This window comes from Narcine bancroftii, chromosome 4 (assembly GCF_036971445.1).
Source record: "Narcine bancroftii isolate sNarBan1 chromosome 4, sNarBan1.hap1, whole genome shotgun sequence".
In the NCBI taxonomy this organism is placed as follows: Eukaryota; Metazoa; Chordata; class Chondrichthyes; order Torpediniformes; family Narcinidae; genus Narcine; species Narcine bancroftii.
The window spans coordinates 204137913-204154840 of record NC_091472.1 but is presented as its reverse complement, the minus strand read 5'-3'; the positions used below and the strand labels follow the sequence as shown (position 1 = coordinate 204154840).

Genomic DNA, 16928 nt, shown 5'->3' with positions numbered 1-16928 from the left:
GTAAGACAGCAATAATTTCAGTAATACCAAAGATGGGGAAGGCTCAATTAACACCAGCATCATATAGACCAATATCTCTACTTAATTCAGATTATAAGATAATAGCGAAATTATTAACAAACAGATTGGCCAATTCTGTACCAAAAGAGTAAAACAAGATCAAACTGGATTTATTAAGAAAAGACGAACAGTGGATAATGTCTGTAAACTTATTAATCGAATTCATGCAGTTCATGGAAACAAGAAGCCAACAGTGGCTGTTGCTTTAGACGCAGAAAAAGCCTTTGACAGAGTAGAATGGAAGATAAGGAAAATTATGAAATAAGCTATAAACCCAAGCAAAAGTGGGAAAAGGATTTAAACATAAAGATAAAAAATGAAACGTGGGAAAAGTTATGTTCTGGAATGATGAAGAATATAATAAACACAAGGTTACGCATGATACAGTATAATTGGTTACACAGGTTATATATCACGCCCCAAAAGTTAAAAGAGATGGGATCCAACATTATCAGATAGATGTTTTCGCTGTAAGAAGGAAATGGGAACAACAGTACATGCAATTTGGGCATGTGAGAAAATGAAAATGTTTTGGGAAGATCTAAATCAGATATTAAATAAAATCACAAAAAAATAACATACCAAAAAATCCAGAGATCTTTCTTCTAAGTAATATAAGAAGTAAGGAATTAGGCCTCAAATTGGATAAAGCGCAAAAAAGATTTATTATGATACCCTTAGCAGTCGCAAAAAAAATGTATAATGTCAACTTGGAAAATGGAAGAGACCCTGAGAATACAGCAATGATACATGGAAATGAATAAATGTATTCCATTGGAAAAAATAACATATAATTTAAAAAATAAAGTCACATTATTTGAACAAATTTGGGAACATAACAGAGAGGGCTTGCCTCGGACCTCCACCCCTTAAAATGATAAGAAGACAAAACTACTTGATCCAGATGACACATTTTTCTTGTTTATTTTTTATTGTGCGATGACATTGTTTAATGGTTTTATTGTATTGTATATGTTGAATATTTATTGGTTTTAGATGGGGGTGGGAAGGTAGGGGGGGAAAAAGGGAGAAAATGCCACTGTGTATATTTAATGAGAAACATTTGTATATATTTTGTTTTATATGGTTCACAGTGTGAAAAATAAAAAATTATTTAAAAATATTCCTTTTTCTCAGTTCCATGTAACTATTTAACACAGATATGTATTCTTTTATCCAAAATTATGAAACCGAACATTTTTTCATGGTGTCTGCACACCAAAGCTCGCATTTGGCACCAAACATGACTTGATGCGACCCACGCTCAATTCACACTTAAATATCCTGTGTCGGTAATTAGTGAAAGCCTAGGGAATCCTTACTTTATCGGTGCCAGAGGAAAAAACAGAGTGCAGTGCCTCCAGTTCGCCATATACGGACGCCCGATTCATCGTAGACGGCCCCACACCCGGACAAATGACACTGGAAGAAGTCTTTTAAAAGACTCCAACCTGAAGATGATGGTCTTTGATGATGACATTGTTGTAATGTGCTTTTACTGCACATTTTTAGGTGTTTAGCATAGTTTGAGCCAGTTTATGTTTGAAGTTTTACTCTGTTTTACTTAAAAATAAAAAGTACACTAGTAATTTTATGCTCTACTTTTATCTCACTTCATTTACCCCCGTACAGCATTGCCACCACCCCTCTGTCCAGCGCCACCACAAACACCTCCCTCCTCCCCCCCCCATCCAGAAGACCCTTCTAGTTGGTGTGACTTTGTTTTACACGTATCTGAAATCAGCACAATTACTTAACATACCGCCATTACTATTATTCTATTATCCAGAAAATTCCGAATTGCAAAAAGCATCTGGCCCCAACTGTTTCGGATAAAAGATTCTGTACATTTATTCATAAAAGTGCCTATTGTACCTTGCTCCACCACCATTTCTGGCAAAGCATTCCATGCACCCACCATTGTGTAAAGAATTTACCTCCCAAGCACCTTAAAACTCATGTTAATCATTTTAGCCCTGGGATGAAAACTTTTAGCCAACCCCAAGATCAATGCCTCTCATCATCTCATGCAGTTTTATCAGGTTACCCCATATCCTCTGTCACTCCAAGGAGAAAAGACCAAGTCCACTCAACCTATCCTATGGCATAGTCTCCATCCAGGCAGCATCCTTGTAAACCTCCTCTGAGCCTTCGCTATAGTACCCACAACCTGTAGTGAGATGATGAGAACTGAACTCAATGTTCCAAGTGGACTAACAAAGGTGTTATATACCTGCAACATTACCTCAAGGCTCTTGAACTTCATCCCAGAGTGTAAGAAGACAGCACTATCAATCTCTGCAGCAGCTTTGAGTGTCCAATGGACACAGACCCTAAGATCTCTCAATTCTTCCACATAGCTCCGAATCTTCCCATTAACATTGTATTCTGCCTTCAAATTTTAACAACTGAAATGAAGCACTTCACACTTTTCTTGTTTAAACCTCAGCCCAGCTTTGCATATTATCAATATCTCTCATTTCTGGCCACTCTCCACACAATCCACAACTCCATCAACCTTCATGTTACATGCAAACTCACTAACACAGCCTTCCATCTCCTCACCCAGGTCATTTATAAAAATCATAAAAAGGAGTCCCAGAACAGACCTGTGCAGTAACCTCTGTGGAGAATACAAACCATCTACAACCACTCTCTGTATTCTCTGGGTAAGCCAATTCTGTATCAACAAAGCAAGATCTCCTTGGACTCCATGTCTCTACTTTCTGAATGAGCCTTGCAAGTGGAACTTTACCAAATGCCTTACTGAAATCCATATACACTACATCCACTGCTCTGTCTTCATCAATGTGCTTTATTAATCAGCGTTGTCTCCGCTCCATCCTCAACATCCATTGGAGCGCTTTCATCCCTAACGTCGAAGTACTCGAGATGGCAGAGGTCGACAGCATCGAGTCCACGCTGCTGAAGATCCAGCTGCGCTGGATGGGTCACGTCTCCAGAATGGAGGACCATCGCCTTCCCAAGATCGTGTTATATGGCGAGCTCTCCACTGGCCACCGTGACAGAGGTGCACCAAAGAAAAGGTACAAGGACTGCCTAAAGAAATCTCTTGGTGCCTGCCACATTGACCACCGCCAGTGGGCTGATATCGCCTCAAACCGTGCATCTTGGCGCCTCACAGTTTGGCGGGCAGCAACCTCCTTTGAAGAAGACCGCAGAGCCCACCTCACTGACAAAAGGCAAAGGAGGAAAAACCCAACACCCAACCCCAACCAACCAATTTTCCCCTGCAGCCGCTGCAACCGTGTCTGCCTGTCCCGCATCGGACTTGTCAGCCACAAACGAGCCTGCAGCTGACGTGGACTTTTACCCCCTCCATAAATCTTCGTCCGCGAAGCCAAGCCAAAGAAACAGTTTATTCAGGCATACGAGACAAAACTTTATCATGACAAAGCCATGCTGACTATCCTAACCAGATTAAGCCTCTCTAAATGGTGTCTCTCAGGATCTTCTCAACAGCTTGCCCACCACAGAATTAAAACTCACTGGTTTATAATTTCCTGTACTATCTCCACTCCCTTTCTTGAGCAGGGGAGCAACATTTGTAACCTTCCAGTCCTCTGGTACTTCTCCCATCCCTAGTAATGATGCAAATATCATCGTCAGTGGCTCAGCAACTCCTCCCCACAGTGGTCTTAGGTAACTCTTGTGCTCCTGACGACTTAGCTAACCATGCTTTTCAAATGCCTTAATGCTGCCTCTCTCTTAATGTCAATATGCTCAAACATTTCAGTCCTTTTCTGAATACTGAAGCAAAGTATTCATGAAGGACCTCTGCTATCTCTCCGACTCCATGTACACATTTCCTCTATCACCCCTGATTTGTCCCATCATCTTACAACCCATCCTCTAGTTCTTCACATACCTGTAGAATGGATTGAGAATTCCTTAATCCTACTTCCCAAGGCCTTCTCATGGCCCCTTCCAGCTCTCCTAAATCCTTCCTTCTTTCCAGGCAATCTTTTAGTTCCCAAGAGCACCATCAGTTCCTATCTTCTTAAACTTCTTTGTAAGCTTTTAACTAGAATTTCTACATCCCTTATACACCATGGTTCTTTCACCCTTCCATCCTTTTCCTGTCTCAATGGGAGGGGATGACTCAATGCATTTAGGAGTCTCAGGTTCAAGGAATTCAGCATATGACGTCCATGAGGTTTTACTTTTCAAACAGCCTGAAAATTCTTTGCAATACTAGAATAACTTTCCCCACTATTTTCATCATCTTTACAATCTCATTTTCATTACTCTTTCAGATCTGACTGTAGCTTAGAGTTTTCATTATCTGTTCCTCAACACTCATTAGCTGAAAATTAGAAACTTAAAAGAAAACAAATCGCAGTGCTACCAGGCTGCACTTACAGCAACGCTGGGGCAGACCCAGAGAGAGCAGAGACACAGACCACAACCCCACCCCCCACCCCCCAACTGCCCAGTCCATCTGCAGGCAGCTCCATGCAGGGTTTACATGGCATGTTAAAGAAACCGCAGGGTATGAGCCCAAGATGGTGCTTATGTTCTGCAGCGGCATCACGGTATTACAGACTCCAGGGAGGTGACACTCTCCCACCATTGAGGAGAAACAGAGGAGACGATCCAAGGATCACAGAGGCGGATCTGCAAGGGACTCTGCGGATGAAGGACACGAACTGGCACTGAGCTGTTGGCAACTTACAGGCGAGGGACCCACACAGGCTGGCGATTTGAGGTCAAAGGACTCACAGCAGGATATGGGCTGCTTGAGACTGGCTCATGAGAACCAGGTATCGAAACTGGGATTCGAGAGGATGTTGAGGGCAAGAAGGGCTCCCGAAGGGCCCTGGGTGCTGAAGGCTTCCTCAACATGAAGAAAGTTTGGATCTAGGCTTAGGTTTGAACTGAATTGGAGTCTTGTACAGCTGCAGAGGCTACAGGAGTGCTGTAGAGGAAGCAACAGACACTTGGTCTGGGGGGACTGCCTTTTGCTTCTCTTTGACTGCAAGGGGCACTGGGCAATACTAATTTTTGTCTGCCTTATGTCACCTTACAGTCACCCTATCTTTTTCTTCATTGTACTCACCTCTTTCATTTTGGGTAGGTACTTGCTCTACATTTGTCCGAGAAGGATTGATGTTCTACATTTTCCATCATCATCCAAACCTTGCCAATTTATCTATCCCAGATTATTTAGTATTTTAATACAGATAAGAAGTTTGTGCTTCTTACCATTCCTTGTGGACAGGCCCACTTTTAGCTGAAATTCAAGAAGGCAGCTAGCATAGCAATTAGCAGGTCGCTATTAGAGCGTCAGTGACCTGGGTTCAAATCCAGGGCTCTATGTAAGGAGCTTGTAAGGAGTTTATTCTGGATGCTACTGTTTCCTCCCACCCTCCAAAATAACATAAACAATGATTTCAGCTTGAGCCAAACAAAATGGTGGTGGGAGAGGCATTACCTCTGTGAATGGAGAGGGAAGGGGGTAGAGAGCTGGAGGGAAGAAAACAAAGGTATGGAGGAGGAAGGAGAATAGCTCCCCCCTTCATTCAGAGCCAATCCCCACTTGCTGGTGTGCCCTCCCTCCCTTATCCACCTGTGGGACCCCTGCCTCTTCCTCCCACCATTTTGTTCTGATGTCTGTCCACATTTTATTCATATCTTGAATAAATGTTTCAAGCCTGAAACATTGGTTATGTATCTTTACCTTTGCTACATAAAGTAGTTTGACCTGCTGAGTTCCTCCAACATTGCATTTTTACTTCAATATCCACAGACTTTCATGTTTTACTCTCATTAAAAATAAATCAACGTGAATTAATCAATTACAGTACATCTCAAATTCATCTTGACATTAAAGGATTATATTTTCTGGTGCATTGGAAAGCACCTGTGGCATATTTGAACTGTAAAATGATTCTGGACTTTTCATAACTGCTGACCTGTTAAAAGCTATTTCCTTCCTGGCTCAATGACACAATCATCCCAGAATTCCTCCAGTTCCAAACAGATAGAGTTCTTCATTCCTGATGCAGCTGTACAGTAGATCTGAGATGCCACTGGCTCACTCACATAATCAGTGCAAAAAAGTAAAACTTTGCAGATCATGAGATTCTCAGCAAACTAAAGCAACCAGAGTTAAACTAGAAAATCTGCAGATGCTGCAGCAACAGCTCAGAGCCTCGGAGAAGTTGAAGGAAATGAAAGGGTAGGTACGTGGAAAGCAACATCTTCTCGGTGAAATTCAAGGATTCTTACAAATTTAATTTTGAGAATAAATGTGCATTTAGAAAGCATAAAGGGCTGCTCTGGCAGTTCAATTTCCATATTAATTAAGGTAATAATGGTTACAGAATATTATACGCAAACGTGCTGGAAAAACTTAGCAGGTCACGCAAGACCCATAGGAAGTAAAGGGAAACAATTGCGGGCCTAGGCCCTTTGTCAGATATAAGCAATATCTATGAAAAAAGGTGGGGTGAGGAGGAGAGGAGAGAGGAAGTAGCTGTAGGAGGAGCACATACTAACAGACAAGAGGTCGTGGCAAAGAGAGACACTCAGGGGGGTGGGTTAACAGAAATTGGAGAAGTCATGTTAATGCCATCTGGTTGGAGAGTGCCCAGACGGAATACAAGGTGTTGTTTCTCCAATTTGCAGGTATCCTCATTTGGCAGTGCACGAGGCCATGGATAGACATGTCAGTGTGTGAATAGTGTGTGGAATTTAAACAGTTGGCCATTGGGAGATCCTTGCTGTCGCAGCGGACAAAACAATTTCTCAATCTGCATTGTTCAGTCTCACTGATATATAGGAGGCCACAATGGGAGTGTTGGTTGCAGTAAATGACCCCTGGAGATTCACGTGAAGTGGTGCACACTTGGACAGACTTTGTTGCCCCAAAGAATGGTGGCGAGAAAAGTGGAGCTGTTCTTGCAGTCACAGGGGTAGTTACCATTCATGGGAAAAGATGTGTGGACAAGGGAGTCGTGGAAGGAGCTGCCTCTCAGGAAAGTGAAGAAGGGAAGGGAGGGGAAGATGTGTCCAGTGATGGGATCACATTGTAGGTGACAGAAATTGTGGAGGATATCTTGGATACGGAGGCTGGTGGGGTGGTAGGTGAGGACAAGGGGAATCCTGACCTTGTTTCATCTGGGGTGGGGGGGAAGAGAAGGGGCCAGGGCATATTGACACAACAGTAGTTCGCCTCATCACCAACAAAGGCAAGTCGCACTTCAACGAAGAGAAAGAAAATCTTGTGAAATGCTATGAGTCTCAACATGAACAAGACTAAGGAGACGATCGTGGACTTCAGGAGGACCAGGAACAACCATCCTCCTCTATACACCCACAACTCTGTAGTAGAGAGTGGAGAGCACCAAGTTCCTTGGAGTTCACTTCACCAGTAACCTATCGTGGACACTCAACATCTCCTCACTTATCAGAAAAGGGCAACAGCGACTGCATTCCTGAAAAGACTGAAGTGGGGCAGGCTACCACCCACTATTGTATCAACCTTCTATAGGAGCTTTATGGAGAGCGTCCTGGCCGGCTGCATCATAGTTGCTGCAGAGAAATGGATCGGAGGTCAATCCACAGGATAAGTGGCAGAGAGGATCACTGGACTCTCCCCCCCGGGATCGTTGTCTGAAGAGGACATGCAAAATCATTGAGGACCCTTCCACCCCTGCACACAGCATCTTTCAGCTGCTCCTGTCACAGGGAAGAGATACAGGAGTATCAGAGCCAGCAGCACCAGGCTGAGGAACAGCTTCCTCCCTCAGGCAGCAAGAATGCTGAATGATCAAAGGAACTGCTTACTCTAAGACTCTCATATGTACTTGTATGTATGAAAACAGATACGTCCTGCATATATACTGTTTGTCTCCGCATGTGTTATTTCTGGTTGTGTGTGGGTGTTTTGTACCAAGGACCGGAGAACGTTGTTTCATCAGGTTTCATTTGTGCAATCGGATGATAATGAACTGGATGTGGGGGAAATAAAGATGTGGGTGAGGGCTGAGATAATGGGCAAGTAGAAGCGTATTTTCTAACTGAGGTAATATACGGAGGTTCTGCCTGCAGGTCGCTGCAAGAAGATTGTAACCAAGGTGACCTGAATCCTTTATGATATTGGCTGCCTTCTTGACTCAACACCTCACATAGATGAGTGGTTAGTGCATGTGTTTCAACCTTTCAACCTTTTGCATTTCTGAGCATTTGAGTTTCCAAGCCAGTCTCTATATAACAAAGATAAAGATACATAACCAACATTTCAGCCTTGAGCCCTTCATCAAGGTACATTTTATTCATTCCTTGATTAAGACTTCAAACGCAAAACGTTAGACGTATATCTTTATCTTTTGCTCTATGAAGTACACTCAGTACTGCGCGCACTGCACTCCACCTAAAAGCTCCTTAGCGCAGGCCCGAGGACAGGCCCGAGGACAGGCCCGAGGACAGGGTCACGTCCTCCCCCTCCACGTCCTCCCCTCCAGTCTCCCCCCTCCACGTCCTCCCCCTCCACGTCCTCCCCCTCCACGTCCTCCCCCTCCACGTCCTCCCCCTCCACGTCCTCCCCTCCACGTCCTCCCCCTCCACGTCCTCACCCCTCCACGTCCTCCCCCTCCAACGTCCTCCCCCTCCACGTCCCCCCTCACGTCCTCCCCCTCCACGTCCTCCCCATCCCGTCCTCCCCCTCCACGTCCTCCCCCTCCACAGTCCTCCCACCTCCACGTCCTCCCCCTCCACGTCCTCCCCCTCCACGTCCTCCCCCCACCGTCCTCCCCTCCACGTCCACCCCGCCACGTCCTCCCCTCCACGTCCTCCCCCTCCACCTCCTCCCCTCCACGTCCTCCCCCTCCACGTCCTCCCCCTCCACGTCTCCCTCCACGTCTCCCCTCACGTCCTCCCCCTCCACGTCCTCCCCCTCCACGTCTCCCCTCCACGTCCTCCCCTCCACGTCTCACCCCTCCACGTCCTCCCCCTCCACGTCCTCCCCCTCCACGTCCTCCCCCTCCACGTCCTCCCCCTCCACGTCCTCCACCCTCCACGTCCTCCCCCTCCACGTCCTCCCCCTCCACGTCCTCCCCCCTCCACGTCCTCACCCATCCACGTCCTCCCCCTCCACGTCCTCCCCCTCCACGTCCTCCCCCTCCACGTCCTCCCCCTCCACGTCCTCCCCCTCCACGTCCTCCCCCTCCACGTCCTCCCCCTCCACGTCTCCCCTCAACACGTCCTCCCCCTCCACGTCCTCCCCCTCCACGGCCTCCCCCCTCCACGTCCCCCCTCCTCGCACTCCCCTCACGCCCCCTCCACGTCCTCCCCCCTCCACGTCCTCACCCCTCCACGTCCTCCCCCTCCACGTCCTCCCCCTCCACGTCCTCACCTCCAACGTCCTCTCCCTCCACGTCCTCCCCTCCACGTCCTCCCCCTCCACGTCCTCCCCCTCCACGTCCTCCCCCTCCACGTCCTCCCCCTCCACGTCCTCCCCCTCCACGTCCTCCCCCTCTCCACGTCCTCCCCCTCCACGTCCTCCCCCTCCACGTCCTCCCCTCCACGTCCTCCCCCTCCACGTCCTCCCCCTCCACGTCCTCCCCCTCCACGTCCCTCCCCTCCACGTCCTCTCCCCCTCCACGTCCTCCCCCTCCACGTCTCCCCCTCCACGTCTCCCCTCCACGTCCTCCCCCTCCACGTCCTCCCCCTCCACGTCCTCACCCCTCCACGTCCTCCCCTCCACGTCCTCCCCCTCCACGTCCTCCCCCTCCACGTCCTCCCCTCCACGTCCTCCCCCTCCACGTCCTCCCCCTCCACGTCCTCCCCCTCCACGTCCTCCCCCTCCACGTCCTCCCCCTCCACGTCCTCCCCCCCCTCCACGTCCTCCCCTCCACGTCCTCCCCCTCCACGTCCTCCCCCTCCACGTCCTCCCCCCTCCACGTCCTCCCCCCTCCACGTCCTCCCCCTCCACGTCCTCCCCCCCCCCCTCCACGTCCTCCCCCTCCACGTCTCCCCCTCCACGTCCTCCCCCTCCACGTCCTCCCCCCTCCACGTCCTCCCCCTCCACGTCCTCCCCTCCACGTCCTCCCCCAAGTCCACCCTCCACGTCCCACGTCCTCCCCCTCCACGTCCTCCCCCTCCACGTCCCTCGCCCTCCACGTCCTCCCCCCCTCCACGTCCTCCCCCTCCACGTCCTCCCCCTCCACGTCCTCCCCCTCCACGTCCTCCCCCTCCCACGTCCTCCCCCTCCACGTCCTCCCCCCTCCACGTCCTCCCCCTCCACGTCCTCCCCCTCCACGTCCTCCCCCTCCACGTCTCCCCTCCACGTCCTCCCCTCCACGTCCTCCCCCTCCACGGTCCTCCCCCTCCACGTCCTCCCCCCCTCCACGTCCTCCCCCTCCACGTCCTCCCCCTCCACGTCCTCCCCTCCACGGTCCTCACCCCTCCACGTCTCCCCCTCCACGTCCTCCCCCTCCACGTCCTCCCCCTCCACGTCCTCCCCTCCACTCCTCCCCCTCCACGTCCTCCCACCTCCACGTCTCCCCCGTCCTCCCTCCACGTCCTCCCCCTCCACGTCCTCCCCCTCCACGTCCTCCCCCTCCACGTCCTCCCCCTCCACGTCCTCCCCCTCCACGTCCTCCCCCTCCACACGTCCTCCCCCTCCACGTCCTCCCCTCCACGTCCTCCCCCTCCACGTCCTCCCCCTCCACGTCCTCCCCCTCCACGTCCTCCCCCTCCCACGTCCTCCCCCTCCACGTCCTCCCCCTCCACGTCCTCCCCCTCCACGTCCTCCCCCTCCACGTCCTCCCCCTCCACGTCCTCCCCCTCCACGTCCTCCCCCTCCACGTCCTCCCCCTCCACGTCCTCCCCCCCACGTCCTCCCCCTCCACGTCCCTCCCCTCCACGTCCTCCCCTTCAAAAGATGCTCACAAACTCAAGCTAGCATGCTGGAACATCAGAACCATGCTAGACAAGGCTGACAGCCACCGACCTGAACGTCGGTCTGCCCTCATTGCACATGAACTCCTCAGACTTGACATCGACATAGCCGCTCTCAGTGAAGTCCGCCTGGCAGATGTAGGCAGCCTCCAAGAACGCGGCGCGGGCTACACACTCTACTGGTCTGGCAAGCCTTCGGATGAACGACGCCTATCTGGTGTAGGCTTCATGGTCAAGAGCTTCATTGCCTCCAAACTCGAAAACCTTCCGACAGGCCTCTCGGACCGAATCATGTCCATGCGACTCCCACTTCAAAACAAGCGTCACATCACCCTCATCAGTGTCTATGCTCCAACCCTCCAGGCGGAATCAGCAGAAAAGAACAAGTTCTACACCGACCTGCGCAACCTCATCCAACGCACCCCTACAGCTGACAAGGTTGTCATCCTGGGCGACTTCAACGCTCGTGTCGGCAAAGACTCAGAAACCTGGCCAGGAATCCTGGGCAAGCATGGCGTCGGCAAGTGCAACGACAATGGGCGCCTCCTGTTGGAGCTCTGCGCAGAACAGCGACTTGTCATTACAAACACCCTTTTCAGCAGAGGGACAGCCTTAAGACCACCTGGATGCATCCCCGATCCAAACACTGGCACCTCCTGGACTACATCCTGGTGCGAGAAAGTGACAAACGAGATGTGCTCCACACCAGGGTCATGCCTAGCGCGGAATGCCACACAGACCACCGGCTGGTTCGCTGCAAGCTCAACCTTCACTTTAAGCCAAAGCCCAGGAACAATAAAGCCCCCAGAAAGAGGTTCAATGTTGGAAACCTGCAGTCAGACGAAACTTCCAGGCAAACCTCAAAGCAAAGCTCGACGTTGCAACCCGCCTCACGGACCCGTCCCCTGAAACCCTCTGGGATCAGTTGAAGACTACCATACTGCAATCCACTGAAGAGGTACTGGGCTTCTCCTCCAGGAAAAACAAGGACTGGTTTGACGAAAACAGCCAGGAAATCCAGGAGCTGCTGGCAAAGAAGCGAGCTGCCCACCAGGCTCACCTTACAAAGCCGTCCTGTCCAGAGAAGAAACAAGCCTTCCGTCGCGCATGCAGCCATCTTCAGCGCAAACTCGGGAGATCCAAAATGAGTGGTGGACTAGCCTCGCCAAACGAACCCAGCTCAGCGCGGACATTGGCGACTTCAGGGGTTTCTACGAGGCTCTAAAGGCTGTGTACGGCCCCTCACCCCAAGTCCATAGCCCGCTGCGCAGCTCAGACGGCAAAGTCCTCCTCAGCGACAAGATCTCCATCCTCAACCGATGGTCAGAACACTTCCAATCTCTTTTCAGTGCCAACCGCTCAGTCCAAGATTCCGCCCTGCTCCAGCTCCCTCAACAGCCCCTAAGGCTAGAGCTGGATGAGGTTCCCACCCTGGATGAGACATATAAGGCAATCGAACAACTGAAAAGTGGCAAAGCAGCAGGTATGGATGGAATCCCCCCAGAAGTCTGGAAGGCTGGCGGCAAAACTCTGCATGCCAAACTGCATGAGTTTTTCAAGCTTTGTTGGGACCAAGGTAAACTGCCTCAGGATCTTCGTGATGCCACCATCATCACCCTGTACAAAAACAAAGGCGAGAAATCAGACTGCTCAAACTACAGGGGAATCACGTTGCTCTCCATTGCAGGCAAAATCTTCGCTAGGATTCTACTAAATAGAATAATACCTAGTGTCGCCGAGAATATTCTCCCAGAATCACAGTGCGGCTTTCGCGCAAACAGAGGAACCACTGACATGGTCTTTGCCCTCAGACAGCTCCAAGAAAAGTGCAGAGAACAAAACAAAGGACTCTACATCACCTTTGTTGACCTCACCAAAGCCTTCGACACCGTGAGCAGGAAAGGGCTTTGGCAAATACTAGAGCGCATCGGATGTCCCCCAAAGTTCCTCAACATGATTATCCAACTGCACGAAAACCAACAAGGTCGGGTCAGATACAGCAATGAGCTCTCTGAACCCTTCTCCATTAACAATGGCGTGAAGCAAGGCTGTGTTCTCGCACCAACCCTCTTTTCAATCTTCTTCAGCATGATGCTGAACCAAGCCATGAAAGACCCCAACAATGAAGACGCTGTTTACATCCGGTACCGCACGGATGGCAGTCTCTTCAATCTGAGGCGCCTGCAAGCTCACACCAAGACACAAGAGAAACTTGTCCGTGAACTACTCTTTGCAGATGATGCCGCTTTAGTTGCCCATTCAGAGCCAGCTCTTCAGCGCTTGACGTCCTGCTTTGCGGAAACTGCCAAAATGTTTGGCCTGGAAGTCAGCCTGAAGAAAACTGAGGTCCTCCATCAGCCAGCTCCCCACCATGACTACCAGCCCCCCCACATCTCCATCGGGCACACAAAACTCAAAACGGTCAACCAGTTTACCTATCTCGGCTGCACCATTTCATCAGATTCAAGGATCGACAATGAGATAGACAACAGACTCGCCAAGGCAAATAGCGCCTTTGGAAGACTACACAAAAGAGTCTGGAAAAACAACCAACTGAAAAACCTCACAAAGATAAGCGTATACAGAGCCGTTGTCATACCCACACTCCTGTTCGGCTCCGAATCATGGGTCCTCTACCGGCATCACCTATGGCTCCTAGAACGCTTCCACCAGCGTTGTCTCCGCTCCATCCTCAACATCCATTGGAGCGTTTACACCCCTAACATCGAAGTACTCGAGATGGCAGAGGTCGACAGCATCGAGTCCACGCTGCTGAAGATCCAGCTGCGCTGGATGGGTCACGTCTCCAGAATGGAGGACCATCGCCTTCCCAAGATCGTGTTATATGGCGAGCTCTCCACTGGCCACCGTGACAGAGGTGCACCAAGGAAAAGGTACAAGGACTGCCTAAAGAAATCTCTTGGTGCCTGCCACATTGACCACCGCCAGTGGGCTGATAACGCCTCAAACCGTGCATCTTGGCGCCTCACAGTTTGGCGGGCAGCAACCTCCTTTGAAGAAGACCGCAGAGCCCACCTCACTGACAAAAGGCAAAGGAGGAAAAACCCAACACCCAACCCCAACCACCCAATTTTCCCTTGCAACCGCTGCAATCGTGTCTGCCTGTCCCGCATCGGACTTGTCAGCCACAAACGAGCCTGCAGCTGACGTTGACTTTTTACCCCCTCCATAAATCTTCGTCCGCGAAGCCAAGCCAAAGAAGAAGAAAGAATGAAGTACACTGTTTAACCTGCTGAGTTTCTCCAGCATTATGTTTTTAACTAAGGAATTGATGGTGGACTTCAGGAAGGGAAAGCCAGGAGAACACATCAGTCCTCATCGAGGGGTCAGCAGTGGAGGGGGTAAGAAACTTCAGATTCAATATCTCTGTAGATCTATACTGGGGCCATCATGTCGATGCAATCATGAAGAACGCTTGCAACGGGACTTTGAGGAGTTTTAGTATGTCACCCAGGGCTCCTGCAAATTTCTTCAGGTGTACCAAGGAGAGCACTCTGACTGGTTGCATCACTGTCTGGTATGGAGCTGTCGCACACGACAGGAACAGACTTCAGAGGGTTGTAAACTCAGCCGGCATCAGCATGGACATTAATCATTTCATTAAGGACATCAAGTACCCTAACCACCAAGGCCATGCCTTTTTTCTCACTGCTATCATCAGGAAGGAGGTACAGGAGCCTGAAGACCCACACTCAACGTTACAAAAACAGTTTCTTCCCCTCTGTCATCAGATTTCTGAATGGACAATGAACCTCTGGACACTACCTCACTTTTTCTCTTTTTTAAGTCTGTCTATATATCTATTAATTTATCAAACCATTTAGTTATTTATTTATTTATAGCTCGCATTTACAAAATTGTAATTTTAACATCTTGCTCTGCACAATCCTGCTGCCGCAAAACAACAAATTTCATGACATGATGTTCATGACAATAAACCTGATTTTGAAAAGTCATTTTCTCTCTTTAATTATTAAATAATGAATGGAATGGACACATTTGGACACAATTTACCAGAACATTTTCAAAACTGAATTAACAGTTACAAAAGTTCCACAAATGCAGCCTTGATACATCACAAACAAGTTTGGTACTTTAAACATTCTGCACAAATGAAATAAAGATCGTGCTCTCAGTTCTGTTTTAAGTTTGAATGATCACATGAAACAACAATGGGAAAAAAAAAATCAGAGATTGGAATTAACTTGTGAATATCAGAGTATGCACAAAGGTTAGGTACATGCAAGTTTAGAAAAGGAGTCAGGCATCGAGATGGAAAATGCCTTATAAAGAAGAAAGAGCAGATGGTAACAGAGGAGTTTTACTCTCATACAAGTGTACTCCTCCTTAAAACTAAAATAGAACAGATGCTTCTTTAGGATCCAGTTCTGGTGCTTCATTTCATTCACCCTATCCTCCCACCATTTTAACTTGGTCCTTGTGCACTAAGCTTGGATTTCAAAATACTTGATAGATAGAGTGGACTTTTCAATATGAAAGGACATCAGGTGGTCCCTACCTCTGGTCCAAGTATAAAATTATGCTTCTTAAATGGGGTTTCTGTCCCTTATTTGCTGTTTTAAGCTTCACACCGGAGTTCCATGTCTGGTATTTTTGAACCACTTGCCTTATCAGGAATGCTTCTATCTAAGTAATGTGCATAGACAACGGAAATTCCTGGTCCAACAAATTCCAACAACACACAACACCAAATCCACAAATTTGGACAGGGTGAAGTAAACAGTATGTGAACACAAAACATAAAGACCACTTTTTAAAAAGTAACATATAATTCAAGATGACCCACTATTTATTTAAATACTCAATGCACATGTCTGATTCACCAGACTCTAATAGGATGAGATCAGTGTGTGATCCTCTGTATATTTGATGATGCAGTAGACTTAAATGTTAATATCAGTTCGAATACCATTGACTCAGAATGGAAAAGTAAACCAAGGATCCCTCTACTAATCACAGTCGTACACTTGATAGTAGTTTGAGGTTGGTTTCAATTCCACTGCACTGGATAAACCAAGGGAAAGGCAAACCAAGAGTTCTCCTATGAATGATCTCATGAACAAATTTATGCCATTAAATTATGACATCCACCATGAAATATGCTCCAACTGGAATCATCTGAGATGGAGTACAAAAGAGATAGTCACAGAAGTGGACACAGGCAATAGTTCTACTATAATACCAAGAAATGAGAATGAAAGAATCCCAGCAGTGATCAAATAGGCTGCAAAAAAAAGTGATTATTCATTGATATTTTTCTCCGAAACATTGCTTCGAAAACAATCATGCAATCTAAAATAAAGATTAATAACACACAAATAACCCATTTTTTTTAAACAAAATCAAAAACACAAACATGATTATTGTTCCACATTAATTATATATGTTTCATGAGAGACTTCCTTTTTTATTTCAATCAGGAAGGCGCTAGCTTCCACACGACATTATGTCATCTACCAAGGAGGATTAAGTGCACAGATTATAGGCCGAAACTTATCCATCACCAGAACAACAAACATTTGTGTACAGCAAATCAAAATCTAGTTTGTTTCAGAATGTGTTTATATTAGATTATTTCATTTAATAGTATGAAAACCTATAGAAATAAAACATTAAACCAATCATGGCCAGACATTGTGAGGAATTTCGATTTTAACACAAGTCTATCCAGTACAGACTGTGTGCAACCTTTAAACTTCTTTTGTGGAATAATTAACTTGGCAAAAATGAATTAATGTTTATCTGATTATATCTAACAGTATGATTTAATCTTCTGAAGGATAGGCAAAGATATGTTTAATTTGAATTTTAAGGATGTACACATCCTGTTCTCTTGTGTGTATTTCCATGCATATCATCAACTAACATTTCCACAGAAAATATTTAATTTCCAAAATCTG

At 48.1% G+C, this 16928-nt stretch overlaps 1 protein-coding gene across 5 annotated transcripts in view; it reads right to left on the bottom strand.

The window, feature by feature from the left end:
• The window catches only part of LOC138761488 (septin-2), a 206284-nt gene that overhangs the window by 185085 nt on the left and 4271 nt on the right, over window positions 1-16928 (bottom strand). The window lies entirely within an intron of this gene.